This window comes from Canis lupus, chromosome 12 (assembly GCF_048164855.1).
Source record: "Canis lupus baileyi chromosome 12, mCanLup2.hap1, whole genome shotgun sequence".
Taxonomy (NCBI): domain Eukaryota; kingdom Metazoa; phylum Chordata; class Mammalia; order Carnivora; family Canidae; genus Canis; species Canis lupus.
The window spans coordinates 63938201-63964058 of record NC_132849.1 but is presented as its reverse complement, the minus strand read 5'-3'; the positions used below and the strand labels follow the sequence as shown (position 1 = coordinate 63964058).

Genomic DNA, 25858 nt, shown 5'->3' with positions numbered 1-25858 from the left:
AAAGTGTCTAAGAAACAAGTGAGACCGTGTGGCTGGCCTGGCCTTAAGCTGAGGGGCGTTAGGAAGTTTCTCTTGAAACGCACTGTTGGTATTCTTCGTAAAAGCTGCCATTTAAGCACCACATGATTAATGAAGATGTCAGGAGGACTGTTTAAGGAAAAAATATACAACTTTTTTTTTGTATTCTTGGTTTCTAAAATCTTAATAGAGAGAAGAAAAATATAGATTAAAAATCCTAGATGTTACTTAGAATAAAAATACCTGGATCTAGTACATTCTCTCCAGCCTCAGGACACTGCAGAGGTCTACAGCCATGGGTGCTCGGTACGTGGGGATCTGATAGGTCCTTGCTCAACCAGCAGGGCTTTGGAGTTCGGAGCGGTCATGACACGGAGACCAACCCTGGTCAGAGTTCCCGGCTCCTCTCCAGGTGATTGAAGAATCGGGAGACCTAGAGATGGGGAGCCCAGGCCAGACATGGGCCTCTCTCTGGGCCTGTTTCTCTTCATGACTAAAAGCAGGATTCTCTTCATGATTAAAAGCATTTATAAACCCATAAACCAAAATTTCTTCCCACCTTCTACTCATAATATATTAAATTGCTGTGATGTAATTTTGTTTCTTAAGGAAACTAACTGCTGTATGTGAACGCATTTCCAAACTATGTTCCATAAAGATCAAACTTTCTGAGATTGGTGTCGATGAAAGTGTCACTGATTCACCCAACGAGGACAAGCAACACCCTTTTGGACTCTCTGCTCCCGTTGGGAAGACGCCACATCCTTCACTTTTAACTTTTTTGACAGTTTCCCACCCCAAGTAATGCTGGAGCACTGGTCAGATCTGAAGTCATATTTGCTGATGGACTCTTGGTTTGCAGGCCGCAGAGATGGTGAAGAAATAGTTGGAAAACCAACTGGTTGGAGTTAATAAGAAAACTACACATCCTTACAAAAGGCTGAATCAGGAAGGCTTCACAATAACTGAAATGATATATGATTTTAAGAACCACATCCAACCCCTTCTTTAGACTCAAGAGCCCAACGACACATCCCAGAAGTTCTCCAAGAGGTCTTCCCTCCATGCACGCAGGGCCAGCCTTCCTAAGGAAAAACCAAGTGATCACAAACGAGCTTTGGGTCAAGAAACAACCAACCAGCGGAAACGCCCTCTCCTGCAGTGGCCTGTCTTCCTTCAATTTGTTTTGCACTAGAATTTGCAAACAGTGTCACCTCCTGAGCCCTCAGACATCTGTGGGGCTCTTGGGTCCGGAAGGCACAGCCGTCCCCAGCCTGTCTATGGGCAAGCTCATGAGAGATGGGGAAAGAACATGGCAGAGAGGAAGGAAGAGGGAATCCTGGAGAGTGCCAAACACCAGGGGAGACCTCACCGTCAGGTCTGAGTGAGCCCAGGCAGCCAGGCGCAGGGTCCTGAGGCTGGGTTTGGGTTGCGTGCCTGCTCTAGGCACCTCACCAGCCGAGCATGCTTGTTCACTAACACTTCTAACCTCCAGGTTCTCATAAAAAAAAAAAAAAAAAAAAAAAAAAAGCTGATAAGATCTTCTAAGGATCTTATGAAGAAAAATAACCTAGTCTATGAGGAAACCATCTGGAAAGAGTCGGCGCCATCCAGGGACCTCTGCTCCACATCAGGGCCCTCTGACAGGTACCACACGGGGGGCGGGGCCTCCCCTCGCAGGCTGCCCGTCCCTGCGGCGCATCCCTCCCTCTCACCCCGGCAGGGAGCACTGCCCCGGCTCAGGAGCCAGGTGGGCTGGGCAGACAGGCCGGGCTCCCAGCCAGAGGAGCGCTGGCATCCTGACTTCTACCCACAGCTTCCAGAACCATCCATGCTCCCAATTGTGAAGGACGGTGCCAGCGTCATCGTACACTCTGACCTAAGTCCTTGGCGTGCAGGGGAAGTACTTCTGTCCTTCCCTGCTCCCTGCCTGCCTCCCTCCTCCCTTCCTGGGCCGTGATCTTCCCGGTAGCGTCATCGTGTTCTTACGTCACACCCAAACTGTCGTCTACCGAATCTCCTAAAGGAAACGCCAGGAGGTCTCCTCCCTCGTCACAGCTGGATGTTTACAGCGAACACGGGGCTCCAGGGTGCGCCGCACCCGCCCGCGCGGGACCAGAGAGGGCGGCCGATCGCCTACTGGAGCCACGTCCCTTCTGTTTGGCGGTGTCGTCTAACCTCCGGGGGCCGCGCCGCTCCTGCCCTGGCCCCGGGGACGGGGCGCTCGGCTCCCTGGAGGCCCTCGACTCTGTGTCACAACCTGCCCGGAGTTTCCGCCTGTTATTGTGCGACCCGTCGCCTCCTGGCTGCCCCCCCCACCCGGCACACCAGCCACCGTGTCCCAGCCCTGTCCCTCGGTGAGGCCACCCTGCACGGCCCGCCCACCCGCTCCTGCCACTGCCCTTCCCCCCATGTGTTTATTCACTTTTCTTTTTTTTCCAAAACATGCCTCCCTCAGGGTCACCAAGTGTTGTTTTGCTCCTGTTTCTAGAACACGGCTCCGCGCAGCGTCCTCCCGTATCGCTGTGCTTGGAAATGGCAAGTCAGGACAGAAAGCCCCACTTCTAAGGTGCTCACCCACGTTTCCTTAGGTGTTTCACTTCCCTTATCAATCTGGCGGTCGCCCTGTAGAGCAATGGGAGATGACAAGGGATACGGTAAGCCAGCGACACGAGTCTGTGTCTCCCGACGGCGGGCACAGCAGTCACCCGACCAGGCCTCAGGTGCAGACGAACAGGCCCCCAGGGGGCCCACACAGAGTCCTCGCCACCAAAGAGCCTGGGACCGGGCCGTGCTCTCGGGGACCCACAGGGCAGTGGGGTCTCTTGAGCCGGCGGCCGACAGGCACTTTGCATGCTCAGGCAGCAGCCAGGCTGCTACAGGTAACATAACAGGGTCGCGGGGACCCCGAAGCCTCCGCAGCATTGGAAGTGGCGGGAACACGGGGTGCTCCTGGCAGGATGGCCCCCAAGGAAGCCTGCCGCGGAAACGTATGCTGGACGTTACTGTGACCTCCCCGGCAGCCAGTCAGAGAGGGACACGTGCACTGGAAACAGCCCTCATTCCTCAAAGGAATAAGATAATTTCAAAAAATTCACATGGAAATAAATTGGAATGATGTAACATTGGGGTGCACTGACTGACGGCCTTTTTAAAATGTCCCAGCCACTGCCTGCTTCCTTAAAGTGTGGGTCTGAGCAGCCAGGTGACATGACAAAGTGGAGCAGTGGCAATTCTGTGACCTGGGGTGGGACTGGGCGGCCCTGGCCATGGGGCGGGAGGCCAGGCCCTCCCTGATCTGTTCTGTTCTGCTCCACTATCATATTCCACCGCCTGAAGGGTGTAGGGCACATGCATGCATGGAGTAAGACTCTGTGGGAGGGAGGAGGGGAAGGGAGAGGGAGGGGAAAGGAGGGAGGGAGGGAGAGGGAAGGAGGGAGGGAGAAGGAAGGAGGGAAGGAGGGGGAAGGAGGGGGACGGGGAGGGGGAGAGGAGGAGGGGAAAGGAATGAGGGAGGGGAAAGGAGGGAGGGAGGGAGAGGGAAGGAGGGAGGGGGAGGGAGGGGCAGGGGAAGGGATGAGGAAGGAGGTGGGAAAAGGACAGGGAGAGGGAGGAGGGGAAGGGAGGAGGGAGGGGGAGAGGGAGAAGGGGAAAGGAAGGAGGGAGGGAGGGGAAAGGAGGGAAGGAGGGGGAGAGGGAAGAGGGGGAGGGGAGGAGGGGGAGAGGGGGAGGGGAGGATGGGGAGAGGGAGGAGGGGGAGGGGGAGAGGGAGGAGGGAGAGGGAGGAGGGGAAAGGAAGAAGGGAGGGAGGGAGAGGGAAGGAGGGAGGGGGATGGTGGGGAAGGGAGGGATGGGGAAGGGCAGGGGGAGGGATAAGGAGGGGGGTGGGAAAGGGTGGGGGGGAGGAGAGGGAGAGGGAAGGGAAGGAGGGGGAAGGGAAGGAGGGGGAAGGGAAGGAGGGGGAAGGGAAGGAGGGGGAGAGAGGAAGGGGAGGGGGGAAGAGAGGGGAAGGGGGGAGGAAGGGAGAGGGAAGGAGGGGGAGGGAGGGCCGGGGGAGGGCCTTTGGGCATCATCCTAAATGAGTGACTGCAGGAGGTCATGTATTTCCCACCCCCTCTAGCTTCCTGAAGGTCTCTATAAATTCCCCAATTTGGTTTCATATTCCACCCTATAGAACTTTCCCACAAGCACCCCGACAGCTGCAACTATAAACCTGATCTCATGGTCTCTGCTGCCCATTTGAATTTTTCTCGCCACCAAATGACCAAATCATTTCCGCTCAAATCCAACTATGACACTTTATAAGAACCCGCACGGCACTTTGTCTTTCCATGGACGCCCTACGCACAGACACGTCCCCATCGTCCCCAAAGTGGAAGGACTCGGGTGCCCCCGTGGGCGGCAGCCCCTACGCATGCGTCCCAGGGAGTAATCTGGGTCTTCAACCAAGGAAAAGGGAGCACAGAGTAAATAAATAAAATTATTTTTTTCTCACAAGGCAGGATGAAAAGCACAAGTGAATTTTTCAAATATAAAATGCATTGAGATTAATAATTTTAAATGAGAACGATCACTGCCTGTGGAGAAGGTATTTCCCTAAATGACTGAATATAACGCCTTTTTTGGGCTAATTAACAGATGCTGCTCCCGTGAAGAGGGAAGAGTCCCTCTTTCGCTATTTAAGAAAATCATGCGGTTTGAAAACGGAAGGGACAGCAGAGTGTAGCGGCTTGAGCGCGGCCTGTAGGTGCCCGGCCCGGTCCCAGACCCCGGGGCCCACCCGCCGCGCGGGGAGGAAGGGCAGCGCCCACCCGCGGGTGCAGGTGCACGTTTGCACGCGGCATGAACGATGTTTCTGCACTGTCTCTGTGCACAGACTTGCTGGGTCAGTTCAACAGAGTCAGACCCAGGACGTGCGCCCACACCCTCTCGCTGCTCTGGTCCTCGCACCCCGACCCTGAAGCCCGGAGCCTGGAGCCTGGCAGGCAGAGCTGCAGACACCCTTCCACCCTCTGCTTTGATCCCGATGCCAATCAGCCTTTGTTCACACCCAGCTCTGCCAGAGGCCTCGGTGCCCCTAACTGGTAGGAAGCGCACCTTGCGGGCTCGCTACAAGCGCCCCTCGCCACCTCATGCACCCTGTGCCATTTGATCCTGGCAGATGACTTAATGACATGAATCTTTTATCCTCACTTCTTGCTTGAAAAACAGGGGGGGTCAGGAGGGTGCACTTGTTGGCCAAGCACCCCTTGCTGGAAAGCAAGTAGGGCTGGAATCTGAGCCTAGACCCAACGGACTCAGAAGCTCACCCTTATTCCCATGCAGAATCCGGATTGAATCCCCTGCCCTCCAGCCCTGTGTGCTGGGTCCGTGCTCTGGATCTAGGACCCAGGCCGGCCTGACTGGCATGGACCGTGCCCTGCCTCCTGGTAATCTCGGCGGTGGGGAGAGACCCAGAGTCCGTGCCACCCACCACCTCCACCAGGGCCGGCTCCTGCACATCCCCGGGGGTGATGCTTCTTCCTTTATTCACACCCGCACAGCATCCCATGACATAGGAGCACTGGGGCCAGCCCTCCACCTTCCTCCCAAACCCGCAGGGACTTCGAGTCCACAAGCCTTTGTATGTGGCTTCATAGAGAGATGCTGGGAACGTGGGGCCACAGCCCAGGGCTCACGTGCCCGGCCATGTCCATCAGCCGAGGAGCCACCAGGGCACTGCTTCCGCTGCGGCTGGTGCCGACGGCCTTACTGCAGATTCCTGCCACCCTGACCAGAGACCGTAAGGGGATGGCCCTCATTTTTCTGCACGTCTGTGTCACGTGTGGGCTGAGGCCCATGCCTCCTGCGCATGTGCAGAGGAAGCACGTGGATGGAGTGGGAAGTCAAGCCCCACATGCCGCCGAGGGGTCGGTGCTGAAGCGGAGTCGGGTGGCAGGAATCCTCAGCGTCTGGAGGAACTTGGCCTCCCCTCAGCGAAACCACGGAGAATGACACGCAGCAAAGCCCAGCGGACCGGACCGAGATCAATTTACCAGGTTTTTTGTTTGTTTGTTTTTAGGCATTTCTGATGTGCAAGATACGCGACAATGCTAAAGGAGATGCAAAGACGGGAAGAAGAGAAAATAAATAAAAGCATGAAATTTGGAGGCAGGCAGATGTAGGTTCAAATTCCTGCTCTCAACTAATTTTTTTTTTATTTGAAAATGAGATTAATGACTCCTAACCCTTGAAGTTGTCATTAGAGGGAAATGAGATTATGGAGAGGGGGCCCTAAGTGCATTGTCTGGTAGAGAGAAAATTCAGCGTGCGGGAGCTTTTATCATCCGGGTACACTAGGCAGTGCTTGGCCTCAAGCGGCACAGCTGGTGGCGTTCACAGCGGAACACGGTGCCAGGTGATCAGAGGTGCAGAGGGTGATCTGTGGGGACGCGATGGGTTTGCCTCCTGGAGCCCGTTCGGGGCTCTGGGTGACTCCACCCTGGGTGCGGCGTCCAAGGAAGTCCATCGTTCAGAGCACGCGCTCTGCAGCTGCGGGGCCAGGAGCCAATTATCTAAGCTGTCAGCAAGCTTTCCCTGTCTGCGCAGTGTGGATCGTAGGGCCACGTGCCTCCCGGGGCCTGGTAAGCAGTGACTGTCATGTGCAACAGGAGCAGCAGCTCGTGGTGCACGGGGAGCAACGCGCTCAGCTCTTCACCCCGACGGTGAGGCCGTGGTGGAGGGGGTGAAAGGTTGAGGGACACGAGGTCTTATGTTGATGCCTGGGGGGTGGTTCGCAAGCAGTTTTGGGTGGGTTTGGGCAAGGAGTCCAGCTCCCAGGGGCATTAGAGGCCCGAGCACAGCTCCCAGCACGGGTTTGCTGGGGTTTGACGGGAGCGTCACACACGGCGTGCCAGGAGCTCCGCACAGCCCTCAACAGTCGTCCTGTTTTGGGGTCGCTGCAGGCACGTCCAAGCGGCGTCTATAATCTCCACAACAGCCCCACGAGAGAGTCACTAGTATTGTACCCATTTTCTAGATTAAGAAAGGGGGAGGTCTCAGTGAAGTCCCATGACCTGACAGCCCACAGGGTTAACATGTGGTCGAGCAAAGCTTGACACCCGGATCTACTTGATTTCGACGTCTGCACTTTTTCTACAATGTGACACCCCGGCCATGGGAATAACCCACCCTGTGGACAACAGAAAAGCCATGGAACCTGCATGGTAAGACCTCAAGATTCATGCCAACTATGCAGTGAGTGACCCCAAGGGGCTTTGCTGAGCGACATCTGGAAGCCCCAGAGGGGCCGTGGGGTGAGGCGGGCAAGGGGTCGGACACTGGACTATGGCTCTGCTCCTACACATTCCCATGGCTGGGAGCTCCGTGACATCAAGGTCAGGCAGGAGGGAGAGCAGGGACAGGCCGGGGTCTCAGGAAGGAGGGGTGGGGAACGGGAAAGGCGTACAGGAGGAGTGCCTTAGGGACAGGAAAGACTCTGTCCTCCCCACAACGGAGAGGAGCCCGTGGGCGACACTGTGAAGGCGACAGAGGACAGGTGGGCAGGTGATGCTGGGGGGATGCCGGCTGCCCAGGTACAGCTGCTGCCTGTGGGGAGGGGGGGAGTTTTATGAAAGATAAACTTGAGGGCAACACCACGGAGGTAGTTCTGTCAGCTGCTCACGCACACGGCCACCCTCTCGGGGGGCAGACGCCCTTGTTGGGTGCTTTGCCTGCGGTGCCAGGTGTCTTCGCAGGCAGCCTGCCTACAAGGTCTCTTTTCCATCATTCCAGATGGGGAGCTCAAACTCAGAGAGGTTAAGTGAGCCCCCAAGATCTCGGAGCAGCCAAGAGCAGGCGGGCTTTGAACCCACGTGAATGACTCAAAGCGCCTGCTTTACATTGTGTTTGACAAAGAACATGGGGAGCCGAGTCGGAGGCAGGTGTACAAGGACCATCTTGTGGAAGGAGTCGGAAGGGCGGGGGGCGGGGGGGATAGAGAAGGTGCCCAGAGGGCCCTGCCTCACCAGGATGAGTCCCGGATGAGGGGAGGACGAGGCCAGAGGCTTCAGGGGAGCCCCTGGGCCGCCACACACCTCCTCCCTGTGAAGCCCACGAATCCAGCACGTGCTCTGAATGCCTGACTTCAGGGTTCATTTAAGATTTAGTCCTTGTAGTTAATATTAATAAAGAGTGAGATTTTGGGGGGGATCACGCTGGGAATTCCAAACTGTTAGAAATAGATTTATAAAATATAGAGTTAAAATGAGGTCATTTTTCAATTTCCCAAAAGCCTTATACATTTGATTCATATATATGCCTACTTTGGATGGAAGCATTTTATTTTCTGAACTCCGAATAATCAATTTCTCTGTCATTTCTAACTAGGGAAGAAAGGTAATGATCGAAGCATGGAAAAAAAAGCGCAGCTCCCAAATACAGATATTCAACGCCCATACACTCTAGTGTAAAGAGTCACTGGGGTGAGCGGAAGGATGCTCCGCAGACCGGCAGGTAGCGGTGTCCCGGGACCCGCACGCAGGCGGCAGCAGACGGGGATGGGTAGCAGGGAAATCGGGCGGGAAACACCTCCCACCAAGTCACAAAATGCTATTTTAAGGTCCGATTTTCTACGTTGAGAGCAAGCCGCCGCCTATGAAAATTGTCCAAGAATTTCTCATCTTGAAGAATAGCCGGATGTATAACAAAGATCAGTGATTAATACGGACACCAGACAATTAGAAAACGTGTTCGGAAACCATCATGGTGAATAATAAAGTGGGATGGAAACCGATGGTGATCAGGGTCAGTAGGGAAACCGCACCAGAGGATCCACAGAGGAGTTCTCTTTTTCACTAATTTCCACTGCACAACCATCTTCTCCTGATGTGCGTCAGCCTCGGAAGGACCCCGGGCGACGGGTGATCCCGGCCTGGCTCCCCTCCACCGCGGTCTCGGCACACCTCTGCCACAAAATCAGGCGTTGCACATCTAGGGAATTCACACTCACTCAATTATTAGCCTAAGTAAAATATAATTATGACGATAAATCTGTAGGGAAGACGAAAACAAACAGCATTCACAAGGCGAAGAGCGGCGACAGCCGACGAGCCCTCTCGGCCCGCCCAGGGCAGCCCCGCGCCCACCCCCCACGGTGCCAGGACGGGGGGCCTCCTCTCCCTGCGTGGCCGCTCCTCGGCCTGAGGATCCACGGCCTGGAGGCCAGCCCCGGCTCTGCGGCGTCCAGCGTCGTGACCGCCCCCAGCATCGTTGCTCAGGGTTCCCCAAACCATCCATAGGTGGAGAAAGATTTTATTTTTAAAGAAAAATATCCAAACCGGTTATGTTCGAGCTATTCTTTGGTAAAATACAGTGGAAAAGAACTTCTGGAAAGCGACCAGCACATCAGCGCAGAGCGGCAATGGACGGATGTCAACGCTTCGTATCCCGGCAGCCCTGCTGCGGCCGCCTGTCCTTCTGTCCTTCCCTGTTAGATGACCTCCGGGCGCCGTTGCCCGCCAGCTGCGGCAGAGACCCGGCAGGCGGGCCTTGGCACGAGGCGCCCCGCTCGGTAAGCCCCGGGTGCGGGTCACCGGCGCCCGAGCCCACAGCCCTGCGGCCCCCACGGCTCCCAGCTTCCCGCCTGCACCGCCGTCAGCTTGCTCTTCCTTCCCCGCCTGCGCCCCGCAGACGCAACAAGACGCGGCTTCTGGCTCGGCCTGGGCCTCTCACGGCCTCCGCCCCGCTGCCCGAGGGCCCTTCCTCCCGCCAAGTAAGAGTCTCGGCTGCACCAGTTCCGTGAATTTGTCCTCCCAGCGGGAATGGTCTCTTGCTCCCTGCAAGTGCCGCAGTCCTTTATCACTTCTCCAGAGGCACTCAGGGCTTCCGGCCTAAACTGGGAATCTGGCCTGTGCACACATTCAGCCTGAAGGTGGGAATCACGCATGTGCACACATTCGGTCTAAAGGTGGGAATCACATATGAGCGCTCATTTGATATAAAGTCAGGAGTCACATGTGTGCACACATTTGGTTTAAAGCTGAGAATCACATCTGTGCACACATTCAGTCTAATGCTGGGAATCACATGTGTGCACACATTTGGTACAAAGTCGGGAATCACATCTGTGCACACATTCGGTCTAATGTCAGGAATCACGTCTGTGCACACACCCGTATACATGTTGGAAATCTACATGTACAAACCACAGACCAAGAGCTTCTGTATGTGCCGCATCAAATTCTTCGGTTACTAGCATGAGGCCTTGTGTACTCACATAAAATTACTTATTCCCTTTGGAATATATTTTCGAGTCCCCACCCCGTGCCAGATATAGGGCTGGAATAAAGAGAAAGGGAAAGGTCTGGCCCATAAGTCATAGCTCTGTCACACTTGAGGTTGGCCCAAAAAAGTGACAAACAAGCAAAGAAAAAATTATGTCCACTGTCCCTTACTTGCACTCACGGCCCCCAGACATCCCTCAGGGGTAGGGATCAAAGGACATTACGGACAATAGGCAATCAAGCAAAAGCAGCTAATAAAGAAAATACAGCCTGGTCTCCGGATGCCCTGAAACCTGGCCTGAGCTCGGTCACGACGCACCCCGTGTTCCGGCTGGGCCAGCTCAGAGGCAGCGGAGACAGCACCCAGGAATTGGGCTAACGACGACCGTCCTCGTTTTAAAATGAGCTGAAGCTTACCCCGGTTTCATTTTCTTCTCCTCCTGGTCGTTCAGCTGACTTTGTTCCGTCACAATATACGGGTCGCTCACCAATGCCATGGATTCTGTGGCGATCGCTGCCTTCTTGTGTCCTGTGAGAGTGCCGCAGACATGACAGGATATCTGGGGGCCTGGTGAGAAGGCCTTCCCCCGTGTGTGTGCCTGTGTGTGCACCTGTATGAGCATGTGTGCACCTCTGTGTGCACATCCACCTGTGTGCACTTGTGTGTGCACTTGTAGGAGTATGTGCACACCTCTGTGTGGCTGTGTATCTTCCTGTGTGTGCTTGTATGTGTACCTGTATGAGCATGTGCGCACCTCTGTGTGCCAGTGTGCATGTGTGCACATCCACCTGTGTGTGCCTGTGTATCCACCTATGTGTGCACATCCACCTATGTGTGCACCTGTGCATGCGTGTGTGTATCCACCTATGTGTGCTTGTGTGTGCACCTGTCTGAGCATGTGTGCACCTGTGTGTGCCTGTGTGTACCCACCTATGTGTGCACCTGTATGAGCATGTGTGCACCTCTGTATGCCTGTGTGCATATGTGCATATCAACCTGTGTATGCCTGTGTGTATCCACCTGTGTGTGCACTTGTGCGTGCCTGTGTGTATCCACCTATGTGTGCCTGTGTGTGCACCTATATGAGCATGTGTGCACCTGTGCCTGTGTGCATATGTGCACATCCACCTGTGTGTGCCTGTGTGTATCCACCTGTGTGTGCACCTATATTAGCATGTGTGCACCTGTGTGCCTGTGTCCATGTGTGCACATCCACCTGTGTGTGCCTGTATCTACCCATGTGTGCTTGTGTGTGCCTGTATATATTGCTTGTGTGTGCTCCTGTGTGTGTATGCACCTATATGTGCTTGTGTGAATCTACCTCTGTGTCCACCTATGTGCATCTACCTGTGTGTGCACCTCTGTGTACAGGTGTGCACCTGTGTGTATCTGCTTGTGTGTGCACTTATGTATGTGCCTGTGTGTATCAACCTGTGAGTGCTTGTGTGTGCACCTATGTGTGCCTCTGTGTATGGATGTGCAGCTGAGTATATCCACTTGTGTGCGCACGTGTGTGTATGTGCCTGTATCCACCTGTGTGTGCTTATGTGCGTGCCCGTGTGGATCTGTGCACACACCTGTGTCTGTGTGTCTGCACGCTGTCAGCAGGACAGACCGTGGGCACTCTCGACTTATCCTGGCTGACGGGAGACGGCGTGCTGCGCTCCTGAGCACAGCTGGAGCCCGTTAGCAACGATGGGACATGAGAACTTGCTGAGTCAAAATGCTCCCCAGCCCACTTGTTTTTTAAAAGTCAGCACCCTAACGTCACATGATATTATAGGAATATTCAGGAATCACGCTCCTGGTCACAGCAGGTCTTCAGAGGAGGGATTGTCTCGATTTGCTCTGGAGAAACCAGCAGAAGCTTGTGACCATGCGCCCTCCGGGGCCGAGACACGCGAGGTAGTTGTGCCGTGTGACTGGACAGGACCCGCGCACTGTCCCCTGAAACAACAGATTGCTGTCCCCACAGACCTGGAGGCCGGCAGGAGGGCGAGGGGCCGGCCCCGCTGGTCTCTGGGGAGACGTGTCCACCTGGCCTGCATGTGCACCTTCCCGGGCCCCCACGGTCCTTCCTCCGTGTGCGCAGAGCCCACGCGCGGGGCGACCAGGCCTGCAGGCTCGTGCTGCCCTCTGACCTCACTAAGCCTTCACGAGCTCCTCGAGGGTCACCTCCTAACACACTCCCACTTGGGGACACACAGCAGTTCCCTAGTGACGGGGTAGGAGCCTCGGAGCTGTCGTCAAGGGGAGAGACGGACCTCGAGGACGTCCCGAGGGTGGACACAAGCGCCTCTTCACAGAGACCACTCCCTGTGCTTGTGCTCACACACGGTGCACCCTGAGCCCTGTCGCCCTCACGTGGGCCCGGCGGCACCCTCGCACCCAGCGCACATGGGTGGCCAGGAGCCCCGCACGCCCCGGGCCTGGGGCTCCCTCCAGCACAGCCCCATCCTCCCCTTCCTGCCTGACCCGAGGCTCCACGCGGAGGACACGGCCTGCCCCGCAGGGTGGGAGTCCTCGCTGCCCAAGGACCCGCGTGACCTGGGGCCGTGCCACCTCCCGGCTCCTCTTCCTCGGGTGCCTCGGCCTGGGGGCTCCTGTTCCCCTTCGGAGCTGCTCACCCGCCGCCTCCCGCCGGGCAGACCTCTCCCTCCACGGGAGCCCTTCCCCTTCCTCGGCCTCACGTTAGGCCCCCGGTGCCACCGGCTGTGCCCTTGCCAGGGCCCCTGGGCTTCCGGCAGCCCCTGCCCCACCACCACCCCTGTCTTTCCCTGTCCCCAAATCTCTAGCCGCTCCTCCCGGGGCCGCCAGGCCCGCCCTCCTCCCCTCCTGGCTGCGTGGCCTTCTCCACCAACACGAAGTTAGCACCGTTCAGTCGCTCAGAAGCTCAGCCCTAAGAGAAGGGAGAGACCAAGAGGCGAGCTCGAAAGCCCTGTGAGGGGGCAACAAGCGTCTGGGGCCAGAGGGAACTGGGCGTGGAGCGGGGGACACCTTTCCAAGCACATCATATTCCTGCAGGATTGGCGGTGAGCACTTTTTTTTTTTTTTTTTTTTGGCTTTTTGAATCTATCTTGTCAGGAAGGCTTCATGCTGAATCTGTAAGCATTTCCAGCTTCCCAGAAAGGAATCCTTCTAGGATTCGGGCTTCTTCCCAGCACGTCAGACCCAGGGCGGTTTCTGGCGGGAGGCAGGTGATGCTTGTCCCACGGTGCGCACCTGGCCTCACGGTGGGCCGAGCTCGCGGCGCCCCGAGCAGCAGAGTCACGGGCAGCAAAGCTATCAACTCGGGTTTGGGTTAATGGAGGAAGTGGGTTATAAGAAACAATACCGGGACGCCTGGGGGGCTCAGTGGTTGAGGGAGGGAGGGAGGAAAACTCATGTATTCAACGTGTTCAAATGTAACTTATTTATAACAAAAATTAAAATTTCTTCCAAAAATTTTAGGAGAATCAGAGAAAGGGACATTCTTAATCACTCTTAGAATATGAAAACTGTTAGCTTCTATTTTCAGTAATCCTAAATTGTATTATTCATTTTCTAGGAGATTTGGGCCTTATTCTAAAGTAATCTCTGCATCTGAGAAAGGTCTAGTGTGATGAAAGCATACTTCAAAGTCAATGGCAGATATGAACATGGGTGCAAACTCTCAGTATGTGACACCTGAGGGCACCACTTTGCATATGTAAGCGTCTCCTTAGTCATGGTCACACTGCACTCCTAAGGCCACCACCTGTGACTCAGAGGAAGAACAGGCACATCTTCAGGTGTGAGAGCCCCATGGCATATGTCTGTGGCCAGATTCACACTGGACCCCTAGGTGGGTCTAGGGTCATCCCGTCAGAGCCCCGGGGACTGCACGTGGAGAGCTGTGACCATGCTCTGTGCTGGGAGGGGCCAAACGAGGACAGCTGATTGTCATGCAAGACCAAGGTCAGTGTGCTGGCCGGAGCAGGAGCGGGCACTGTGAGAGAGCAGCAGGCAGGGGTGCTCTGGCACAGGGGCAATGGTGTCTGCACACTCTGGAGGGCGAGCAAAGCTGTGAGTGTACCTGTGAGCTGAGCCCGGACTGGCGACCAGGGTTCCATTGGGAACTATGTTTGCAAAGGGAATCAAGACCTATGTGTGTGTGATATGTGGTGTGTATGCATGTACACATGTGCATGCACATGTGCGTTCATGCATGTATACATGTGCACACACAAGCATGCACACACGTACACAGTGTGTGTATGTGCATATGTGTATATGCGTGCACACAACACATGGGAATGTACATGTATGCATTGTGTAGGTGTATGTGTGTGGATGCATATCTGTGCCCGTGTGAACATATGTGTGTGCACATGTGTGTGCATGTGTTTGTGTATATGTGAATACATGCGTATGCATGTGTCTCTGTGCACATGTGCGTGCATGTGTTATGTGTATGTGTGTACACGTGTACTGTATACATATATGTACATGTGTACATATGTTTGTGTGCATATGTGTATGCGTGTGTTTATGTGCATGTGTTTGTCTATGTGTGCACATGTATGTGTGTATGCATGTGTTAGTGCATATGCATGTGTGTATGCATGTGTATGTGTTCACATGTGCATATGTATGCATGTGTACATATGTATGTGTGTACATGTGTTTTGTGTGTGCACGTGTGTCTGTGCCTATATGTGCACTGTGTACACGTGTGCATGTGTAAGTGTGCACGTGTGCGCATGTGTGTTCAGTAGATAGCGGAGACGTGAAGGGAGCCCTGTGTTGGGAACATCAAGTCGCTGGAGCCGTATCGTACGGTAATCCCGTCTTCAAATGTCGGCCGAACCTAAAGAGAAGCAGCCGATGCCTTCCAACTCCGCTCTGCATTCTGTGCTTCAGCGCCGCGGCTCCCTCTGGCCCTAGGGTGCTGCTCTCCCACTCGTGTGCCGCTCCGAGCTCCAGCTACGTGGATGAGAACAACAACCCCGCAGCAGCGGCTGGTTTCTCCGAGGCCACAGAGCCACCAGGCATGGCTCGGACACTGACCCCACGCTGCCTGTGATACCAAGCTGGCGTCACAGAGGCACCCACTGCTCTGGGAGGTCTTCTCTACCTTCACTGCGATGCAGACACTCTGGTCTTACTCCCAGCGTACCTGGACTCCTCTGCGTGTACACGTAATGCCCTTCCCGGTAGCCTACCACATAAATGCCAGAAGCTTTGGCGCAGGGTAATGTCCTTCCTACACACAGGTCAGCCCACTGCTCCACATGTTTACACCATCGTGCCCGCTCCCCTGGTTCCCTAGTAAAGAGGAAGCTCTCACCCCTCCCCTGCTTGGCGCACCCCTACTCGTTCCTCAGTGCCATTCTCGAGTGACACCTGTTCCATCCTCCTCCTCCGATCTCCCCTCCACCCAGCACCTCGCGTCCCCACCGTGGCTTAGCCCATGTGCGTGTTTGCACCCGGAGATCCATGCCTGGGGTTGCATACACAGCAGGGCCCGACGCAACATATCTCTGCTGTGCTGCTCAGGGTCTAGCTCAGGCTTCATTTAAAGATAATGAGCATTTCCCTTCATCAGGGTTTGTGTATAATTGAAGTCAGAAAAATTCCAACACATGGAATACCAACGTGCTGGTAAGCCACACGGACCATGATCTTAAGCAGGGCACACACCGTGCCATGCGCTCAGGGCACCTTCCAGTGGGATGGAGCCCAGACCCCACGGACACCTGCTACTCACATCCACTGTGGTGGACCTGAGCGCTAAGCCCGGACCACCCTCGCTCCGTAAAGATGTAGATCATTGGGGCCTACCTGAGGGTTCTCTATTCTCTTACCAGAACTACACAACTTACTAGGATATGGCGCAGGCATGTTGTTTTTGGATTTTACAAATGTGTCCATTGAGGTGAAAAGTCCTTTTGCAAACCCAGGGGGAGGATATCACCGACCTAAGGTCGGGCGATCCGAGGCCACAAGGGAACAAGAAGATGCCAGTGGTCTTCCTGCTGCTGCTGTCCACTCCCTGTGGTCACCGTGACCTCTTCCTGTCCTGTGTGCTCCTTGTTCTGCGGCCTCCTGCCCGCCGTGAGCCCCGAGCCATAGGAAAGTGGGGGGAGGCGGAACAGGACTCTCCACGGGTGCGTGCAAACAATGCTATTTACGTTTCATATTTTCCCCTTGTTTTTGCCTCTGCACGACTGTGTCTTTCCTCGCTATTATGTCACAGCCTATTTAATCCATGCCTTCCAAGAAGCCCTCCCGGGCTCTGTGCTTCAAAGTGCGCATCGTCCCGCCAGCTCTCACAGCACCTGCCTGTGGCATCAAGCACTCGCCGCGTCTGCTTTCCTGTCTCACCTGCTACGTCCCATCTTGCCAGAACACTTCATCTTCGTGCCTTGTTGTCATCCCTCCTCACCTGGCACAGTGATTTGTACAAAGCCGATGCTCAAACGTGAACCCTTGTGGAAGCCACTTTTGGTTCAACTAGTGACACGACTGAGATGATAAGGAGACCCCCACAGGAGACCTCAACTTGGAGGGAAAGGAAACACAGACCACATCCTGAGAGGAGAAAACCACAGAGCTCCCCTGTTAGGTGCACTTTCATGTTTCTGAAACCCTTGTTTTCAGTGGAAGTGGGCTCTCTCCAAGACACTTGTCCAAAACCCCCAATACAAAAAATAAGTAAATTAATTAAAAACAAAAACAAAACAAAACAAAAAAACCAATACAGATTCCCTTCTTAGAGCAGCTATGAGCCAGGGCTTAAATGCTGGAGCAGTGCAGAAAAGGGGGAAAAATAAACAGTTAAGAAAATGCTCCAGATAGAGTCAGTGTTGTGGCTAAACTGTCTAATCGATTAAGTTATCCTTGGAAGGAAAAAAAAAAAAAACCATGATATATTCCTAGCAAGTTTAAAAGCCCATTTTTATATCATGAAATACATTCAGAGTTACAAATCACAGAAAAGTCATTAATTATCAAATCAATTCTTCGATTTTAAATACAAAAGCTAACTATCAATCCCAAAGTGTTTCTGTATGTGAAATTAAGGGCTTTCTCTCATAGCAACTGCCAATGTGACAAATCCCAGGGGGAGAAGTTGGGCGTCGTACAGGAGCCGACAGTGACCCCTCAGAGGCCCGCACGTGCTCCCAACAATCCCGCGAGGTCTGGACTCTCGTCACCCGTGTTTTCCTGATGAGAAAACAGGCACGCGGAGGAAATTCACCCCCGGGGGACAGAGCAGAAGCTGGGTTTGTTCCCCGCCCGTCGGAGAGAGGACGCCTCTGTGGCCGGCGAGCCTGCTGCTGCTCTCGCACCGGGATGGTTACCGGGGAAAAGTCCCAGCAAGTCCAGGAGTTGGAGGAAGAGCAGCATAACCCCCCCAACACACACACGCCAGCCAGTCACAGCAGCGTCATTTCAACTGGATTGCCGTCCAGCCACTATTTCTACGTTATTCTGAAGGGGATTCCAGGAAGTAATCGGATCTAGAAATGTTTCGGGATGCATCTCTAAGATGTAAAGACTTTTAAAGCAATGTCGTGATGCTGGTCACGTGCCCCAGACACTAATTCCTTAATATCGCACAGTTGACATTCTACGTGGTGGAAATAGTGGATGTTTTGGATTCTGATGTGTGAGGTCCCAGTCCGCAGGCAGAGGGAACATGCTGTTTCTGAATGTATTTTAATACTTGGGGTTTCCCATCAAAGGGGACATAAAGACGATGGAGGACATTCATGAAGAGTGTCGCTGAGACCCAGAGAGCCGGGTCGTGTACAGAGGAGAGGCCCACCACCTGGGACCTGATCGATGCCAGAGGACACTGCTCGGGCCCCGACCCTTCCTTTGGCACATGGCCCCCTGCCTGCTCTGGCACCCGTGACTCCCTAGCTGGCTTCTTCAGGGCGCAGGCCGCCCGAGGCCACCTCTGCACCCCGACCCCTCTGCCCCTGCATCACTGTGACATTGGCATCACAGGAGGCGGTGGCCCTGGGCACCTCACCGCACCTTACCAATGACCCTTATGGTCCCAGCAGTGACCTCCTGAGTACATCTCTGTGCTCAGGCCTCTCTGGTCACATGCTAAGTTTAGTGTCCTGACAGTGGGGACACTGCGGAGGACGCCACGGGCTTCTGGTTGGTGCAGATCACAGGGCTCCCTGTGTTCTAAGGCTCGAGGGTTAGAAGGCTTCATGTGCTCACTCGTCCTTGTTTCAGAGCTTCTCCTGAGTGGGACCCCGGCTGGTGTCTCCTCCCCGGGCCTACACCTCTATCACCCTCGTGCTTCTGCCCTGGACATACAAGAGCAGGAGGGCAAGGAGCAGGGACAGGGAGGAAGGACGGAAGGAATGAGACTCGTGCAGACTCCCAGATGTCCCGTGCGGGGACGCTCACCTTCCCAACAACGGCCTGGTCCCTGCACCGGCCAGTTCCTTTCCAGCCAAGTACAGGCCTTCCTTTTTTTCCCTTCTGCCAACCGATGTTTACAAGGGTTTTATTTCCATCCCCAAATCGTCAGACACTGGACACTGGATGATGACATTTTCTTTCACTCTTTCTAATCAGAGGACATGGATTGTGGGCAGCAGGCATTGTCCATGGCCACATACATGGGATCTGCCCCTCAGAAGGTGTCCCTGGGTCGGACACATGGGATCTGCCCCTTAGAGAAGCGGGTGTCTGTGAACCTCACAGGCATGATCTGCCCATCAGAGAAGCAGAGACAGGCTTGCAGCACGAGTCAGGGATGGGGTAAGACATAAATGAGATAAAAACCTCCATGTGGTAAATTTATGTAAATATAAGGTGGATATAGAAATTAGTGAAGATAAGTATCAGAAAAGGAGAAAATGAAGAAATAGAAAATACAACCCACCAAGAAAACTTGTGAGTGTAAAGTAAGACCATATTCATGGACACCTGAACACATTCACGGACTAAAATAGAAGCATTTAATTTTCTAAGAATGGTTTTCTTCATAGGAGGAGAATTTTAAGCGTCTAATATCCATGCTCATGTAAAATCAAATTTGGTCATCTTAGTGAAACAAACATAAAATCACTGGCTAAACCTCATTTACTGTCTGCATCATGTAGTTCACATGTGTATGGACTGATGTGATTTGTTGTTGTTTGCATAGTTTTGCTTATCTGTACAGTGAGTGGTAGTAGGTATTTATCTGCAAGACAACCAGATGATGGAGAAACAATTTGGGACGTACGGCTTAGACTTGGGTGCCTTCAGCCCAGGCTCTGCCTCCTGGATTTGACCTGCTGTGTGTCACGTAACCCTCTGCCTCAGCTTTCTCCTCTTTAAAATGGGGGTGACACTTCCTGCCTTGAAGAGCCGTCCTGAGGATTAGGGTAGTTAATGCACATCAGCTGCATGGGCCACAGTCATACCACAGAAGTGTCCCCAGTTGTGACCACACATGTGTGGCATGTGCGTGAAGACTCAGAAAACAAGCCCACACTCTCGGACGTAGTGTAATCCAAAGCCCAGCCTCCCCAGCATGGGTTTCTGACCTATGATTTTGGGGTTAGAGTCTCTTCAGAGGCCACCGTGTCCTTCATTTCACAGATGAAGTAAGCAAGGCCGAAGGAAGCTACGTGGCTCGCTGAAAGTGGCAGATGTGGGACAGACACCTAAGCTGCCCTGTTTCTATCAGGTTTACCTCATACTAGGTTCCCACACTTTGGCAAGGCAGGCTTCTCCTGTCTCTATCACTCATAGTTTGAGGCAACTGACTTTTCTTTCCTTTCTAACAAAATCTTTGGCAACCCGTACAGAGGTGGGGGCGTCTTTGTCTTCGTGGTCAGTTGGGGGAAATCTCCCCAACTAGTCTATGTGGTCAAGGATTGAGGTAAAATTTTTTGGCTTTATAGAAACTTAGTAGGCTTAGTGGAATAACAGTCCCAATCCCTTGGAAATGGTAAGTTCTTTAACTTGCATGCTTAGGAAAATATAACTACCAACAAATATTTGAAATACTGTCATATGAGATAGAAATTAGTGCTTAGCAGCTAAACAGTTCCCGGCCATAGCAGACTCTTAAACTATATCCCCTGAATTGCATTGAGTTGAACTTACTATATAGGTCTTCAAAAGTTAAGAACAATAGGTACCTAATATCAAACAGTAATTTCACCTCAAGAATATTATGAACAACATTCCAGACAGTAACACAGTTCAACTATGGGATGGACCACCTTGCTCAGTGGTAGGCTGTCCATTCCCAGTAATATTCAAGAAAGCGATAGAAGTGTTCGTACGGTACCCTCTGCACTACGGTAGAGCAACATGATGTAATCCTTCCCTGATGTTTGTGGATCTTGGAAATGGGGTTACACAGTAAGAATAATCATAGTCACTATGTGAAATGGTTAAAGATGAAATTATATGTATATAATATATTTGAGACTATATATATTTTAAGTAGGCTCCATGCCCAACATGGAGCCCAACACCAGGCTTGAACTCACCACCCGGAGATCAAGACCTGAGCTGAGATAGAGTCAGATGCTTAATCGACTGAGCCAGCTGGGCGCCCTGAGATTCTATATTTGTTATAGTGTTTTTCATACTATATCTGGCGCTCAGTGAAAGCGTGCATTCCATTACCAAAAGCTGAACTCCTCAAAAGTACAGGCTGCATCCTGTCATTCACACACCAGTAGTGTCTAGCTTCATGCCTTACACACTACACTAGTGTCGTGTGACATGTACAGTAGGTACTTCACACGTCACATTAATTGATGAACAAAAAGAACAAAAGCGTAAGGTTTGCAACTGAGTTCTTGGGATTCAGAATAGATATTGAAATAAAATCCCATTCTATTAGATTACTTTTTCTTAAGGTCAAGTTCACAAAAATTGCATATGGAATGGCCGACCAATCCAACACGGGTGGTGAGCTATGTTTAAAGTCACGGAGGGGGATCCCTGGGTGGCGCAGCGGTTTGGCGCCTACCTTTGGCCCAGGGTGCGATCCTGGAGACCCGGGATCGAATCCCACATCGGGCTCCCAGTGCATGGAGCCTGCTTCTCCCTCTGCCTGTGTCTCTGCGCCTCTCTCTCTCTCTGTGACTATCATAAATAAATAAAAATTACAAAAAAAATATATTTGAAAAAAACAAAGTCACGGAGGACGTGCAGTCCCAGGACAAGACATGAGAATGAAGAGCATCTTTAAAGCATTATCCTTCTTAAAAGCCTTAAAATGTACATATCTGTTGAGCCAGCTATTGTACTATAAATTTATGTTAAGGGGATAAGGAACCATGTGAAAAGTTTTAGGTAAAAGATGAGTCATTGAAGCATTTTTTTTATAAAGCAAAATTTAAAAAGTCAACTGATAAAAATGATAAGAGAAGATTCATTTGATATATTTAGCACAGCCATAAAATAGAGTACTATATACCATGGAAAATGATGTTACAAAAATGTATTTACTGGTATAGAAAGGTATGTATATGAATAAAGTAAAAAAGGGGTAAAGAATAAAATTACAGGATAGTTCATCTTAATTCAAAACCATATGTGCAAGGAAAACAGTTGCAAAAATTTTTGAACCAAGATATTAATGGTAATTATCACCGATTTCTGGTATTTTCAGTGTTTTAACTCTTTTATGATGTACACACACACACACACACACTCATTCAAACATCCTAATTCTCTACAATGGGCAAATACTAATTATGTAATGAAAACTGGTATTAAAAGATCTCTCTAGCTCTCTGGCATTTGGATGCTGATGACAATGACAACATTCAGAACATCAGTTCCTCGTCATGTTGCCGCCAAAACTCAAGGGACACTAGAGAGGGGGCCTTAAAAACGTGTAATTCACAATCAAAAATTAATTCTTTAGTAAATAGAGAATGTCAGGTCCAAATGATTGGCTCGTTTCTGACAGTCTTGATGGCGATTCGGTTGGTCTTATTCATAAGAGTATTATTTCTCAATCCTACCCGTTCATCCCTGAAAGAGAAAGAGGCCCAGAAAAGTTGAGCATGTGCTCAAGGTTACAGGAGGGGGACAGAGCTCTCCAACGTGCCCTAGTCAAGGTTACACTACTCATTAAGATAGTTGAAAAGTAAGGAAATTATATCTCAAGATATATCTTCTGGGAGTTACGACTGACCCTCTAGGACGTGCTGCTGTGGGAAAAAAGGCACCACGTGGCCAAAATGTGGCTGCGGTCCTGGGTAAATCATTTGAAACCAGCATCCCTGGGGCTGGCTGTCCCCCTGCCTCAACCCTGCTGTCATCATGTCTGCAAGGGGCGGAGGATATGTCCTTGTTAAGGGTGCAGGAGGGCTGAAAAAGAGGACGAGTCACAAGTGACATGTGTGGCCGACATGAAGTAAGTGTGTGATATGGGCAAACCATCATTGCAACAACGTGTCTCTCCACGTGTAAATCAAGCATAAAGGGGACTTTCTGAAAAGAATAACACATTTCAAAAGGCATCAATTTTGCCGTATACCCTCTGGGTGTGTCACATGCCGCCCCCGAGGAAAGGGACCTCCAGCACAGGCCACTCGTGGGCTCATTTGGCGCACTCCTCTCCATCAACCATCTATAGTTTCTATGAGGTCCCAGTGAAAGGATGAAACACAAAGAAATTAAAAACACCATGTTGAAATATAAATATGCTTTTGGTTAATGCCCTCGGTTTGATTTAGTTTGTTTCTGAAATACTTAGATTAACACGCAAAGCTTTCATCAGGGTGAAGATACAAGAAAGAGGGATAGCTGATGTACCACGACAACAGGTGGATATTTAACCAACGAAACAATAAGGTAAAATGGGAGCCCCTCAGTGTCAAAAACAGTGAGAAGTACTGGAGGAGAGGAACTCTTTCTCAACTGGCCGAGTTCGACACCTGGCACGAAGGCATCCCAAAACTCTTGTTTTCAGGTAACATTCCCTGCATTCCTAAAAGTACAAGGCCCCGTTTGTGTCAACATACCACGCTCTATGACTCTTCCAACGTCGGCGTCGATCGCACAGATGTCCAGACGGCTGCCGCACACACCTTGGCCTCCACCTCCGCGTGAGCTTCTCTGCACACAAGAGAGGACAGGAGACGTGGTTAATGGAACGGAGATGGTCTGCTCAGCTTGATGGGAATGCAAGGTCCCCTATCCGTGCACCGCTTTCCTGGAACCAGTGAAGGCTGTGCACACATGCATCACATGTGCTGCCGTTCACTCGGGCACAGGCCTGGAGCGACACACCCCCACTGTAGCCTTCAAAGCTGTAGTGCCTTTGAATAAGAAGTCTGCTCTTTAATAAGAATTAAAGTACAAGGTCAGGTGTGTGAAACTTGAGTCAGTCCTAGGTCTCTGGCCTCTGTACAAAGACCACCAACAAAGGGAGATGAGTCAGAGAAGAGCTCAGGTGCCCGGGACACCGCCGGCTCGTCAGGGAGTCATCATAGTCATCCACAGAAGGTTCTGGACCACAGGGTGAGCACTCCAGCTTTAAATATGGCAGCAGGCGAGATCAAATAAGAATCTCAGAATCGGGTTGCTTGCCGAAGGCCACATGAGGACTAATTCTACAGTGGCAGTGCAAGCTCTCAACACATAGAAGAAAGAAAGATGGGGAGAGGAAGTAAGGAGTCTGATATTTCCTATTTTCTAGGTTTACTCAGAGAAGTGGGGGCATGGAAGGGAAAGAAGGGAAAAGCATTCCTTTGGAACATTAATTCAACTTTTTCTAACCACCAACCATATTCATTCCAATTTTAGCAGTTCTGTGGGAGGAAATATGAAACATGAAATTCTACGCTCTCAACTTTGCTTCTATTCTGCGCCTCTACCTGGGATGCCCTCCCCCCGGGTCTTTCCAGCCCGCCCAGAGGCGCTTTCCATGGATGAAGTGAGGAGATGCAGAGCGTGCTAAGAGCAACATGGACCAAAGCTGCATTACTGACCGAGCACGAGAAGCCAGGCTCTGTGTTAGAGGCTGTGAGCCCACATCTCATCTCACTCTCAAGACCGGAGATAGGATTCCCACGTTGCACTGGTTCAAGATGTTCTGTGATGTGGAGACACACAGCCAGGACTCAAGACCAGCTCCTTCGGTGTCCCCAGGCTGCCCTCCACTGTCCCAGACCCACTACGACACCAGTCCTCAGCTTTTCACTCGTGTAGGAGGAGACGTTTAGTCCTTGTGACTCTACCCTGCTCACATGCAGAGACATTCCCTTGTGTCTTCCAGAACAACATCATTGCTAGTAAATGTGGAGACCATTTTAGATCATCCCCCAAATCAAATGAAACATGCGCACACTTTTAAAAGGAGTCACGCAGATATCAAGTTTCTGGCAATTTCTAATAAATGGGAGAAAGAAAACAAAGAAGCCATTAGAAGCTACTTATGAGAATTTCAGGCCTTGTGATCTTACTTTATAACCGAAAATGACATTAAATCTAGTTTCTACTGGGGTCGGAGCATGCTTGTCTATTGAGTCAGAAGCAAATGTTGTGATGGCTCCAAGTGGCCCCAAATGGCCCCCTGTCCTGGTGCAGAGCAGACAAGGCCACCTGTGCTCAGCAGGACACTGATCCAGCGGACTGAGGTGCCCAGGACACACGTGGGGATAGAACCAGGACACGCGTGGGCACCTCCATAGTGGTGGCCTTGCTTTCTCTCCCTCAGCTGAATGGTTATGTGCAGGGTGGGAGGAGGGCGGCGTGAAATCCCGAGGGCAGGAGGGAAGGGGGCTCACCAGGGAGCAGGCTTGCTGTCAAAAACAAGTTGCTGAGTTCTTCTCCTACTGACTTAGAGAAGTTCATGGCAAATGAATAGGGTTAATGCTCACATGGCCACGTGGGGACAAAGATAGACACAGGTGTATGTGTGTGTGTGTGTGTGTGTGTGTGTGTGTGTGTGTGTGTGCACGCGCGCACCAACACTCTTTGCACCTGGAATTACCACTCCTTTGTGTTGAGTTGTTTATCTTTAAAAAAAAAAAAAACTCACTAGGTGCATAGACATTTGGATGAATGTAAATTTATTGAAACAGGGTATTGGATTTTGAAATGTTGGAAAGAACTAACTAGACTCAAACTCATGTGGTCCATTGTATTTCACTTTTTTTTTTTAAGGTGCTTACAACCAGGATCCTGGCTCTGATGCAAAATTCTGGGTTAATGCTGGGTGCAGATGCTCAAAACTACGTGATTTAAAGAAGCAGGAATGAGCATGGGCCTGTCTCAGTCTCTCCCTCTTTTTTTAAGTCTATCTAAAAATATGAATAATCTAATTCCTGGGGATGGGAAATGACAAAACTTCAAAAGCTTTGGCAGAGTTTCTCATTTGTAAAGTGGAAATAATGGATTCGACACTTGACGATTTCTATGACAAAGCTTTAGTTATCCGTACATTAGGGAACTTTAGCCTTTAAATCTATACGAATATTCTGGTTAATTAATAATTATCTCCTAACCACAAAATTATAGTTATTTCTGCATCAATTTACCACTTTTCCACAGAGGAGAAGAAATACGCTCTCCATGGATGATGGAAGAGGGATCCAACGACAGCTTTAACAAACCAGGC

The 25858-nt window shown here is 51.8% G+C and overlaps 1 protein-coding gene across 25 annotated transcripts in view; it reads right to left on the bottom strand.

Annotated features, from left to right (window-relative positions):
• MYT1L (myelin transcription factor 1 like) overlaps positions 1–25858 on the bottom strand; it is a 403856-nt gene that overhangs the window by 338748 nt on the left and 39250 nt on the right. For 23 of the 25 annotated variants that reach the window (XM_072771259.1, XM_072771262.1, XM_072771272.1 and 20 more), the window contains one exon: positions 23259–23352. The exons of 1 other annotated variant lie outside the window; for it this stretch is intronic. The gene's annotated coding sequence lies outside the window, so the exon portion shown is untranslated. Of the gene's footprint in view, positions 1–23258; positions 23353–24227; positions 24391–25858 lie in introns of those variants that run through there. One more of the 25 variants, XM_072771266.1, reaches the window with a different exon arrangement.